The 12,970-nt window shown below is 45.0% G+C and overlaps 1 protein-coding gene across 2 annotated transcripts in view; it reads right to left on the bottom strand.

Annotated features, from left to right (window-relative positions):
* Positions 1-12,970, bottom strand: part of BCAP31 (B cell receptor associated protein 31) — a 167,495-nt gene that overhangs the window by 125,532 nt on the left and 28,993 nt on the right. The gene's annotated exons all lie outside the window — the stretch shown is intronic.

Here is a 12,970-nt window from a genome sequence, read left to right as displayed (position 1 = left end):
ATAAAATAGTTGATGGGAGGATACTTCTTATTTCAGAAAGCTATTAACCAGAAGAGTCTGCGCACCAATTAGTCAACTGCAAACTTTGGAGAAATTGTACTTGCTGCAGAAAGCTTGTAAACATGGTGTGCTCGGTCATGGAAATGGATTTGAGTTCTGGGTTTATGCTAGGAGAAGTCACTAAACACATACTCAAAGCATCTACAAGTACCTCTCAGGTCCTCCAGGGCTCCGCAGCGCCTCAGTAGTATCATGCGAATCGGACAGTGTGTCACCAAAGCCGCGACCAACGTTGAGAAGCCTGCACAACACGGCTCTGCCCTTGAAAAGAAGCTCAAAACTAGTGAAAAACTACCCTGATCCACTGTGTCTCCCCTTCACTACTAGAAACACACCAATTTTACCTTCATCTCTTGATGGGCTATGCACCAGAAGCGTCCGATTGAAAAACAGAATATCGCAGCTGAGACAGCCAACACAGTACTATTAGCAATGCAACTATTGAACTACAAAGTACATAAACACCCTGGAAGGACTAAGGAAGGTGCAAGCTTCTTTATTTGCATTACAGTATTTGCCACAATTTGCCTTCCACAAAACCTTGATATCCAATCATGAATCAACCAACACTGTTAAGCCCATATGTAAGGTGCCAAACATTCAGCTATGTGATCTAAAGGTACCACAAGCATACGATACTGCCCAGCAGCAACATGGGTGTTACTCATTCAAGCCAGGCTTTTATTCTCTTGTGGGAGGGGAAATGGTGCTCAGCATTGAGTAAGGTACTGCTGGACTGCCCAAAAGATGCCTGTGGATTCCCCACAAATATCCCAACAGGATTAGAGTTGCATACCGGAGGCAGAAGTTGTTGAAGTCTCGGGTGAGTTTATAATAATATCTGAAATGTTAGTCACAGTGGATTCCTATCAAAATTATGGATATCCCACCTCACAGATCAGGACGCATAACAAGCATTTACAATGCAATAGGTCTTGGGTCTTGGGCAATGACATTATTTTGAGCTATTGACATGGCCATTTACAATGCCTTTAAAAAAAAATGAAAAGGCATGGTTATTTACAATACCAAAAGCAACATCTATTGCATTGCATAGTACGGTGTCCGTGAAGACAGCGCCGAGCTTATTAAAGTGAAAAAAAAAAAAGTGTGTGGGGGGGGGGGGGGGGGGGGGGCAGAGAGAGAGAGAGAGGAAGACATGTGAGATGGTGAAATAAGGCACGGAGAAAACAGTACGAGGAAGGTGTCACTGTGCAGTAACACTATTTTCAACTGAGGCCACACCTCCGCTAACAAATGCTGCAGACCCAATCGCGAAGGTACTAAACGCTCTACTCAGAAAGAGCATTAAGTGAGTGAGTGTACCTGTGTGTGGGTGAGTATCTGCATGTCTGTGAGTGAGTCTGCCTGTACCTGTGTGCTAGTGTCCATACCTATTAATATAAGACCAAGCAACGGAAAAGGCATAAAGTTTTAGTGAAAATGCGGAGTTTACCTTCACTTTATCACTGCGACAGCGAGCCGCCCCGTGTGTCGTTTTGTTATACACGGGTAGTAAAACAAGCATTGCAATGCAATAGGTCTCGCATTTATGCGAGTTCGAGCTATTGACATTGCAAATGACAATGCCTTTTATTTAGGTTTTAAAAACCAAGAACAAAAATAAGAGGCATTGTAATTTGCAATGTCAATAGCTCAAACTCGCATAAATGCGAGACCTACTGCATTGCAAATGCTTGTTTAGAGTTGGGGTGCTGCTATTAATGTGATACCACTGAAGTCATAGGGGTTGTGTATGAATCAAGCATCATACAGAAAACAAATATGCGGCAAATGAGCCATGCCGATTCAGCAGGAGAGTGGTAAGGCTGTGCAATGTAGCTGCTAGTGCTTTCCGAGCACTGGCGAGATAGCACACTGTCATTTGCAGACAACACATTTTCTGTTGAAATGGCCACTACATTTGCATAGGCATGCAGTTTTACTGGTAAAAATATATAGCACAGAAACAATAATCTACATGGATATCAGGCTTCAGTGAATATTTATAATGTTTGCATCACCAAGTAAAGTATCTCAGTTTTCTTTTGATCCTACTAAAATCTGTTTCCATCATACTTCAGAATAACAAAAAAGAGCTTTGTTTTCTTCATCACTGATATAATTAGAAATGTGTACAGTTCATTTCCCGATATTTAAATGTTGTGCGTTGGCGAACAACGGTCATGCTCCTGCCTTTCCTTCCGTTTCCTGTCCCCCAGAAGGATGGTCACCTAGATCACTTTTAGCAAACCCTGCAGCACGTGTGACGAGAGGAAAACAGTTTACATTTGCTCCTTTACCTCCTGAACTCCAGCATGATTATTTCTGTGGGTGCTGCAGGACCCCTACTTAAAGCGCCCAAATCAGTACATACAGCAGACTACATGCCCTCACGTGCCCCCCTCACCTGTGATGTGCATCTCTTTCCGGCACCACTGGATGAAGCTGGAGACGTTGTCCTGCGCCTGGAAGGTTCCCGGCTGGGCCACTGTTGACCCTCACGCGGGCTCGCGGCAGGTGCACCTTGCCTGTCAAGACCGGGTACTTGGCGCTGAAATCGGCTGCCACCCGCGTGATGTTGTTGGCATTCTGGCAGAGCACAGAGCCCATCTCCAGCACCTCCAGGAAGGTGTCCACGCTAATGTTCAGCTCGTAGAGTTCCTTCAGCCACTCCGCCATGTCCTCCTTCATGGCGAAAAGGTACTGCTCTCTGGACTGAAAGGGCCGAATACTGCACATCCCAGCGCCCTGCATCCCGACATGGTGCCAGTAAATGGACAGCTCACCTCTTACTTACTTGCGCAGCAGGAGAACCTTCTGAAATACCCAGTGCCTGTGAAGCCAGACTTATGTTTAACAGCCTCAGTGCTCTATTGGCTTAAATGAGTAACACACGCAATTCATCAACTAAGTTAAGTTTTTTTTGGGCTACAGTTTGCCTGTACCAAGGGATGCGCCGTGGTCCATGGACTGCAAAAAGTCTCCCTTTAGAGCCACAAACCCCCGAGAGATGCTTTTGTTGCCATTTGACAATGTCGGGAAGTTTTATTCCGCCTGCACAAGCAGCTTCCAAAAACCAGCTGTCGCCACGCCATTGAGCAAATAGGAAAAAGAAAAATAGGAAACTGAAAGCGCGCCATGCGCGTTGTGCCTGCCTGCGGTGGGAAAAACGTGGAGAGCGTGCTCATGTACGAATCCAGGTGGGCGGGGCCTAAAGGAGACCGGGAGGGAACAAAAAAGCCTCACTTTCAATAGAAAGCGAGCCTTTAGCATAAAGTGGGACGCGCACCAATGAAAAGCATGGGCGGAGCTTCCACCCCACTTCCGAAGTCGACTCGACGACAATAGATCTCGCAGAGCATGCGCTGCGATCTAGGCAAAACCTGAAAATAAACCACAATTCCTGTAATTCCGAAATGTGATGGAAACAACAATTTTAATAGGATCGAAACAATTCAAGACACTTTACTTGGTAATGCACAAATGATAAATATTCACTGAAACTTGATTTCTACATGTTATCATTTGTGTGCAATATAGTATCAGTAAATCTGCAGGTCTGTGCAAATTTACTGGCCATTTCAATGGAAAATGTGCTGTCTGCAATAGACAGGGCGCGGCCACATGATGCTTTTGTTACATATTACATAAAAAAAATTACCTATCTCATGTTTATTAAAGCGAGGTGTGCCGCAAAAATGGGCTACATTCTACTCGAGTGGGGCTTTAAATGAAGGGTCTCAAAGGCCAGAAGCTGCAGAATGGCCTCAATAGTTCCCTCATGACCTCTACCTTTCTCAAACTTGGCCCATAAAAGCAATTTTCGTCTGTATTCAGGGCGACCACGTCACATGGGAGCAACATGAGACCAAAGACACTCAAGTCTGCCACTTATCTACTTCACCTGCTCGATAAAGTTAAACCTTTTAACACCGGGAGGACTTGTCCATCAAAGTGAGAACCAAGTGATGCAAATATAATCAGAATTGGCACCGCAAGTAAAAGGTATAAAAAAAAGTACCATTAATAATGCAGTTCATAGATAATTTTAAGCCAAAAAAGTAAGGAATAACATGGTAAATGCAAACAAATAAAGAAAATTCCTAGGTGTTTTCTATGCTTACATAAAGACATTTAAATGGTATAAGCTGATACAGACAATTCATAACATAAATGAGCTGTAATTAGAATGAGACCTAAAGGTACATTAGCGTGCAGCATGACGGTACAGATAAATTGAAAAAGTGTCTCGCTATTGTGACAATACAAGTATAACGACCTGCAAGGGCCGAGTTGGGTCGTATATGCAGGGCCCTATGCCATGTCTACTAGCTTGACACACCTCAAAGTGCCTTACATTTTATTACCGTTTTCTCCTTGTGGGGGTGCTGGATCGATTGAAAAGTGACACATGCTGTGAATGATCTGGGGCGGCGTTTGTTAGTAATAAGGTATAAACAATCTTAATCTGCTGCCGTGTATGGATAACAAATTCTTATGATTAGTGCAAGAATAAACAAGCATTGGCAAACCCAATAGGTCTCGCCTTTGGGACCTTAGAAGTGTTTCGTTATCCATCACAAAACCCTTAGTGCAACAACATTAACCGTTGCATGGCTAAACACTTATAAGGTCCCAAAGGCGAGACCTATTGGCTATGCCAATGCTTGTTTAACGTGTGGCTCGAAACGGGTCTCTATCGGGCTGTTTTGTTCCCTGGCATAGGCGGTCCATTTTTTTCCAGACTGTGGTGACAGCAGGCACATCGAAGTGCGCGTGCTCACACTGCTCACTAGTGGAGAAGTCACAGCATGACGTCATGCCAGGAGAGGGGGAAGGGAAATTCTTTAAAGAGTCATTCTTTCTTTGGATTTCCCTTTGCTTCTTGAAACTTAGGAGGAGCAACATTGTGGTGGTGTTACCAGGGCTTTAAGTGGAAGCTTTTTCAATATTATATACAAGCCATGGGTGCGGCTTATTTATCTTATGCAACTAACAACCATTGACAAATCCAATAGTCTTGACTTGTTGCAGGTATGATGTTACTAGTTGTATCATATATCTGGATGCAATGACAAACAGAAAAATACAAGTCGGGCGGCACACTATGCTAAGCACAGCTTTTTAGCTTGTGTTAAGCCACGCCCTTAATTGCATTAGCCACGCCCCCTTTGAAACTCCCCCCCCAGTTTTTTTATCCCACTTGAAGCCCTGGGTATGTCTACTTACTGCAGAACATTCTCAACTAAAGAATCTAAATGCTTTTTCGATGCTCGGTTCTTCTAAAAGCCAGCTCCCAAGCTGACAACACGATGGACCTCTACACGGCAATTACAAGGGATGGCGATTGCTGCATCTGGACATGCAAAACACGAAGCAGGTGAGTCAGAAGATAAACCCCCATATTATTCATTTGAACAATACTAAAAAGCTTAAAATGACTCTGGCAATTTGCACATCAAGAGAGTGATATTTCAGCACCAGTCGTTCATTTAACGCTAACATTACAGGCTGCTTGTATTAATGGAAACTGGGATTTGATCACAGTTTTGTGAAAACAAATGTACCGTTAGAACACAAACCAGGAATCGAGGGAGAACGGCTGATTAGCAGCTCGCCCCAATCGTACAACTTGAAATATCCCGTCTGTTCATACATCCAGGCAGACCTGTAGGATTCTCTGGAAGCCACAGCGACAAACAAGCATCAAAGAAATAAGACATTCTACGAAGTAAGTTCCCTACACACAAATAAAGATCAGACATCCAAATACAATTGCCCGAGGCCGGATTTGAGGGCTTGCCACAGGTTGCCCAAACAAGCAGGTAAAACGGCCATATTGGAAGGAGAGCGAGAGTGCAAAATGCGACGGCCTTCAGTTAAAACAAGTTTATTTCAGTGTGGGGCATCTACAGGACGGGAAGACGTTTTTCTAGAAATCATTCCCGGTTAAGGAAATCTCAGAGCGAAAATGTTACGTTTCCAAATTCCAAACACGAGTAGAATGATTTTGAGTTTTAACCTTGGGCTGCCAGAAAAAAATACAACCAGTGGCAATGCATTTGCGCTTGCTTTCTGTTCCCTCCTCCGATGCATTTCTAATCCCTTCATGAAACCTACCTTCGTCGCTTAAAGCAACAGGTGGGCGCCCTCTGCCGGTACAAATGTATTTTGATACAAGAAAAGTTTCCATGCAAGTATTCTAACACAAAAATAACAAGAGCGCGAGGCAGCGAGGGGAGGGAGGAGGGGGGCTGCGCGATTCCCTTGCGGAAGTGAGCAGCAAGGCGCGATAATTGATAACATATGGCGCCAGCTGCTCGCTCCCGCAAGGGAATCGCCACATGTGCACGCGTTGCCATTGAAGGCAAAGGAACACGTGCACGTTTTTGGGCAAAAGAGGCAACCAATGGCTAAAGGTCTCTTTCCTATGCAGCGCATGCGCGCTGCATAGGCGAGATCTAAAATGTAATTAAGTGAGGATCCTATGGCCTCGGTTACAATTTTCTTCTTGCCATGTTCACACTTCAGGTATACAAGCAACAGCAATTAAAGATGGCATTTCATGGCAAGTCTTTCAGGTTGCAAAAGCTTACAATTAAATTGTTCAGCTATTCCAATAAACGTGCACGTTCTCCAAAATAAACGTAGATACATATATGTGGTTTGATGCACACAGCTGATTAGTGTATTATCCAATCAAAAATGGCGCTTTTGATTCAGGGAAATAAAATAGTGTTCGGTGACTGGAAACATAGCTGCAAAAAGATCAATATAATATCCCTTTTCAGTTCACCGCTAATCTACATTTCCTTTTGATATTTTAAGACAAAGTAGGTTGTGGAGTCAAACTTCAACTTCCAAGCACTTCATAAAGTTCAAAACTTTGAAAGAAATAACTGGCTATAAAAAAATAAAAGCACACGCCCACTACAGAAACAGGCCTTTTGAAGAGGTGGCATTGGTTCAGCAGTCGGAGCCTCCTCCGGGCCCATGTCCCCCGGGGCTTAACGCAGTGGAGGCTGCTGGGCTGACACGTCTACAGATCTGGTGCTATAGCAACTCAAACCCCACCTTATCCCAGCATACCCTCATCTGCAAACCGGAAACTGTTGTGCAGCTGGAACTGAGCTCGCAGAGCGGGTGCAACACCCATGCACTGCAGGCAACGTGTAACGCTTTATTGTATACATCACATTTAGAGCATACATCTTTTTACAGAAGGGAGACCGATTGAACTATTTCACATTGTGACATTAACCTTGCAAAGAAAATCAATGGATTTGTACACAGATTGACTGTCACAAGTTTCAGCAACTTCGAAGTGAGAAACCGAAGGAAAAGCTGGGGACCATTTGTCAGTGTTTCAGAGGTAGGCCCTGCAGCCTGGACAGGCCTAGCACCTCTGTACACCTCTGCACAAGTCGACGAATTTACGTTTATCCCCAAATACCAGATTTAGTTGCCATGCAGAAACTTTACGGTTTTTCTTCGAAACCTCGCGTACATTCCTGCATAAGGCCTTTTCTTCCAAGAGTCGGATATCTCACTGTGCCATTTTGTTTGAGGGAAGAGTGGCACGCTCCTCGCCTTATCAATAAACTGCTTGAGCAGCCAATGGTGCTCTTTTCTTTCATAGATCACACTGTCTGTCCTAGCATGCGATGTCTGTGCAGGTCTATCTTTATCAACAGCTTCGGCAGTCATACACTAAGGCACCAGAGTAGTCTGATTTAGCTGCCACGTATGGTGTCTTAGTTTTTTTTTTTTACAAACCGCAGTGTTACCCTTAACAGGACTCTCTTCCATAAACCACTTTAGTAGGAATACACCAAGTCTGCATTTTTACACAATGCTTTATCCTAAAGGTCTAATCACCTACAAACCGCTAAATCTGTTCTCATACACACTGCATCTGCCTCCTATAACCCCATAGTTTTCCTGTATTAAGGCTACCTTTACTTTTATAAGTCGCATGCCTGCGGTTTTCTAAAATATGCTTTTATTTTTAGAAACCGCTTTTATCCGTTTTGCAAGAAGTTTGCATTCTTGGAGACCGCTTTGCAGCCGTGGGGGTGGTTGCTTTTCTATAAATTGCTCTGGTCGCTAACGCATATATCCTACATGTCTATAAAGCGCTTTGCAGCCGCGCAGAAACCTCTCTCCTATAACCCGCGCTCCTACCTGGAATTGAACTTCTTGCCGTCCTTGAAGGTGCTGTTGTAGTGGTAGCGGATGAAGTCCCCGATCTGCACCTCCCGCGGGCAGACCTTGGGCACATCGTAGCAGTCTAATACCATATCTTCCAGGGACCCAGGGGACCCCAGCGCGTGCAGGGCGGACAGGCTGAGGAGCAGCGGGGCACACAGCGTGGCGGCAGTGGTGGGTGACGGTGGCCGGAGGGGGGGGGGTTGAGAACTACTGAAAGGTCCCAGTTCTGGAGGTGCGGAGAGGTCTTGTGGAGGATGGGAGAGTGGCCTGTTCGCTGCTCCTCTGCCCTGCTACTTTGGTTCCTCCTTTCACTACCACCCTGGAGTATATCCAGGAATTCTGCATACGTGTAAAGTGGGCTTCGGGCTACCAGTGTTGCAGCGATTTAGCTGCCCAGTGTGTTTGGAAGGGGCGAGGGGCGGGGAGGACCAGAAATGCAAACGGAGTCTGTAAAGTTCAGCCCATCTCGTCTCACGCGGGTCAAGAGCCTTAAAAATTCCAAGATTGCAGGATGTCCAGTTTAGACAGTTTTATTTTTTGCAACAATTAAAGAAAGGCTTCAATGGGCCCTTTATTGTCTGAGACAAACAAAAACATTTTCTCTCTCAATATTACATATTTTATCGTCAAATTCTCAAATATCGTCACATATGTTAGGATATGGTCAGTGTGCAGGGTAGTGCCTACAGACTTGGTCTTTGGGGGGGGCATTTGTTTCGAATTAGCATGGCCGCGCTAAGGCCATGCTGATTAGAAACAGCAGATACACCCCCCCCCCTTAAAGTTAAGAAAGTGCTTCACGACAGCCGTGAAGCAGACAACCCAGTCCAGATGGGTCGGACGAAAGGGCAGTGGCCAAAAAGCATCATTTTCAATGGGAAGCCAACATTTAGCATAACCGCGGAAGCAACCCAATTAAAATGATGGGCAGGGTTCGAGCTCCCTTCTGAAATCTCCTCACTCACTATATGTCTCGCCGAGCGTGCAGCACATGCGCTGCAACGCTAGGCGAGACCTAAAAATGCGGATAAGAAATAATCATTTTTTTGTATATAGAGCTTAACTCGAAAGCGGTTTCAATTCTACTTGCAGTAAATAACAGGTGATAAAATTACTGACTAAGGTACTCTATGTATTGACTTCGACATGATGAATAAGTTGTCCCCATCAAGAGTCAAAATTGTGAAAAACAATCAAGCTAGAGGTCAGCAGTGGGCGCTTAATTTAAGATAGTTCACGTCTCATGGTCACTGGCATCCAAAAACAAAACAATGTGCTTATGCGAGGCAAAAGCAGATGAAAGTTCAGTCTTCGAACACACCCTGCAGATTAAAACATGGTATTGTGGCACTCGAAGCCAACACAAGGCGCTGCAGCTCCTCTGGGCCCACAAGCACATGCAGGAGCTACTAGAGGTGCAGGTCAAAGAGGACTGCGAGGTTCACGCTGCCATTTCCTGCAGTAGCCACGGTCATTCTAAACTGGTCACTGCAGGAGAAAGCACAAAAAGAAGCCAGTCACATGTTCTAGTGATTAAACTGGGCAGGTACCTGGGTGGTATTAAAGGAACAAAGACCGTGTTAAGAATGAAGTAACTCTCACCCGGCTTTAGTTTAATAAGTGATTAAAGACTCAGTCAAATCCACTCCAAATGCACAGAAGAAAAGCACATAGCTCGGGTAACTTAGCAACTGATGATTTTTGGTCATCTGTTCAAGTATGCACATGTGGGGCTTGTTAACTGTTACTGCAATATTGAGGCTTGGGGAAATGTTCTACCAATTGAAGCATTAGTGCCCTCTCCGCCTCGCTGAGGGTATGAGACTGTGCAGGCCTTAAGTCTGGCCATTCATCCGCCAAAGGGGCAACCTCTGAGTTTTGGGGACCTCATTTGTTCAGTGATGGCCGGTCTCTAGAAGAAGAAAGGGCAGTTAAAAAAAAAATAAAAAAAAAAGGACCCATCAAGATTTGGCTTATGAAAATGTAACAAAACCGATCCGTACGGTCTCTCCTCTAGGGAGCGGAGAACCTAAATCTTAAGTAAGATCCTCGTGCCCATCACCTCTGTCTCAGCCTTTACAGTCGCGGTGCAGGTTGTACTGTGCACCGAGACCACTCTTTTGTTTGGTATAACCTCAGTGAGCAGAGCTTGTTCAAAAACAACAGCCGTCCTTCAGAGCAGGTGGGGGGAGGTTGTAGCTCTCGGTCGCTTTCTTCAGCAGCCCCTGGAGTCCGCCTATTCTACTGCCAGGGTATATTATCACAACGCCAGAACATAAGGTTATTAAGCGGCAGAGGAGACCTCCAGTTTCGGTATTCACATAGGCAGTTTTTGCCTTCATAATCTAGTCATTCCCACCTGGCCACTACAGTGCGAGCTGGACCACCAAGGCTATGATACGTACTGGATGTAGTAATTCAGTAAGTACTTGGGGGTGCAGGGCTGGGCAATTTCGTCACTTTCCATCTTATTAACGAAGAATCTGCTAGGTGCCTGCTAGCCCATGCTATGAATAGGCAGAAGTGTTTGGTGGAATCTGCAAGTTAAACTTCAGCAGAAGACTACTCATGCATAGCTTAGAAAGCTCTCATACTTGGGGACTGTACTATGAGGGAGAACTACGCTTTGAACACATCCTACTGCATGTTGAAAAATGAGCTGTTGCACAGATACTAAGCATACCCATAACAAAACGAAATAAAAAAGACACCACACCCAACGGTGGCGTGCAGTGACTTCCAACCAGTCACACCAAAAACCAAACTGGATCCCAAAGGGTCTTGTTGCAAAGTACAAGAGCAAAAGACATGTAATAATGTCCATGTAAATGAAGAAAAAAAAAAAAAAAGAGCAGATGCCCACTTACCCTTTCAGTGCTATAACGTCATACAGCAATCCGAAAAAAATCAAAAAAGTGTCAAAGCCAATCAGTGTGGCTTTAACGTGCTAATCCATGCAGCATTAGCAAATTAGAGCAAAACAAACAGAAGGGAACCAGCAGGAGCAGACAGAGGGCTGTAATTGTAAAGCGGTCCCTCGTGAGGTGCAAAGCAAGCCCTCAAGTGCAACGGAAAGATACCCTCAAACAGCCAACAGTATTAAGTGAGAAATAATTACTCTACTGACTGCGCAAAGACCTGATTGACAGTCTAAAACCAATGACTGAAAGAGTCTAGTCTCAGAAAACAAATGGTAGAAAGGGGAAACACAAAGCCCAGGTCTATGCATTTTATTAGCAAAAGGTCTTCGACAGATGTGCTCTCGAATCTCAGGCCAACAAATAAGAAAATGCAGCATTTAGGTCTGCATGACCAAAAAAAAAAAATGTGTATTTTGGTTATATGCCAAGAAGCTTAGTAAACACTGCCTGCAGACATGCCCAGCAGAAGCAGCTGCTCCGACTGTCCAGTCACATATACAGGCACAAGCTAAGCCTGATTCTGCGTCTGGCACTTTGTACACCGCAGGCTCCCTCCATGCCTTGGCCTTTGGTGCACGTCTTGGAGGTCTAGTTGTGTCATGCCAGGCTGTTGCAAACTTTCCTTTGATTCCAGCTCTTCTAGCAAACGATGGACTCTGCGCCGGACAGGGCAGACCCCAACCAAAAAATACTAATTGCGAGTTGCATCAGCACATGGAGAGAAGGACACCTTAAGGGGAAGAGTGAACGTGTTAGAAGCTTGTGCACTACCATTTTTTAAACCTTCACTGAAGCCACCCAGCATCTCTTCAAAGAATTTGTACATCCTAAATGGCTATGGGAGGTGCATTCAATTCCACGTTCCCAGTTTACAAAAGGATTCGGTAGATCAGGAAGAGTGTGCCAGTCTGAGCGATAAGGCCTAAATATAGCCCACGGTAGCCGAGAAACTGCAGGGCCTAACCCTGCGAGCTGGCAGGAGTCCAGGCGTTCCGCAGATGCCAAAATGGGTGGGAAAGACACTATCTTTCGCAGGGGACAACTGAGAGGTGCCCAATGCTAACTGAAAAAGTACACCGCATGTGGTTTGGCTGAGGGGATTAAACAAATTGAAAGGCCATGTCATGTCTGAACAGAATCTAGTTACAGTTGTGTCAGCTGGCAGGAGATTTAGAATGGATTTTAACAGTTTAAAATCCAAAAGGCCGCTGTAAAGAGAGTGCTATGACAGGACAAATGTATTTGGTTAGGCAAAGCTATGGGGTAAAACCCTGGTCTCGGAGTTCAGGCCAGGCTGACAAGCAGTGCTGAGCCATTAACTTTACTCAGTTGATGACTTCTGCAGTAGTTTGAGAAGTGGCCCGACGTACACGCCAGAGTGATCTGCAGGCGCAAAAAAAACACATCCAGGACTAGGTGATTGTCCTATAATCAGATGCTTTTCAAAGCTTCACATACAGCTTAAGTCACTGCAGCGTAAGCATAGATCTACACGGAGTCTTTTCCCGCCCATGGGTGAACTTGGTTCCAAGGCAACAGCGATTAATTTGAAAGACAGGTAGTCCTGCAGAACACAATGATGAAGCATGCCACAATTTGTGGGCGAGGGCAGTTTTTCCACACGAAGCACATGCCACTTAAACTTGTATTGTGTGTCAAGAGACTGTGCTGGGGATAGACACTGCCAACAGAGATGGGTGTTGTAAAGAGAACACACAAACTTAAGTTGGAAATGTGTGAACGTTGAAGTTCAGACGAACGGAATAAACCAACAG

This window comes from Triturus cristatus, chromosome 10, assembly GCF_964204655.1.
Source record: "Triturus cristatus chromosome 10, aTriCri1.1, whole genome shotgun sequence".
Lineage (NCBI taxonomy): Eukaryota > Metazoa > Chordata > Amphibia > Caudata > Salamandridae > Triturus > Triturus cristatus.
The sequence above is the reverse complement of the archived record's forward strand: the minus strand, read 5'-3'. Positions and strand labels throughout refer to the sequence as shown.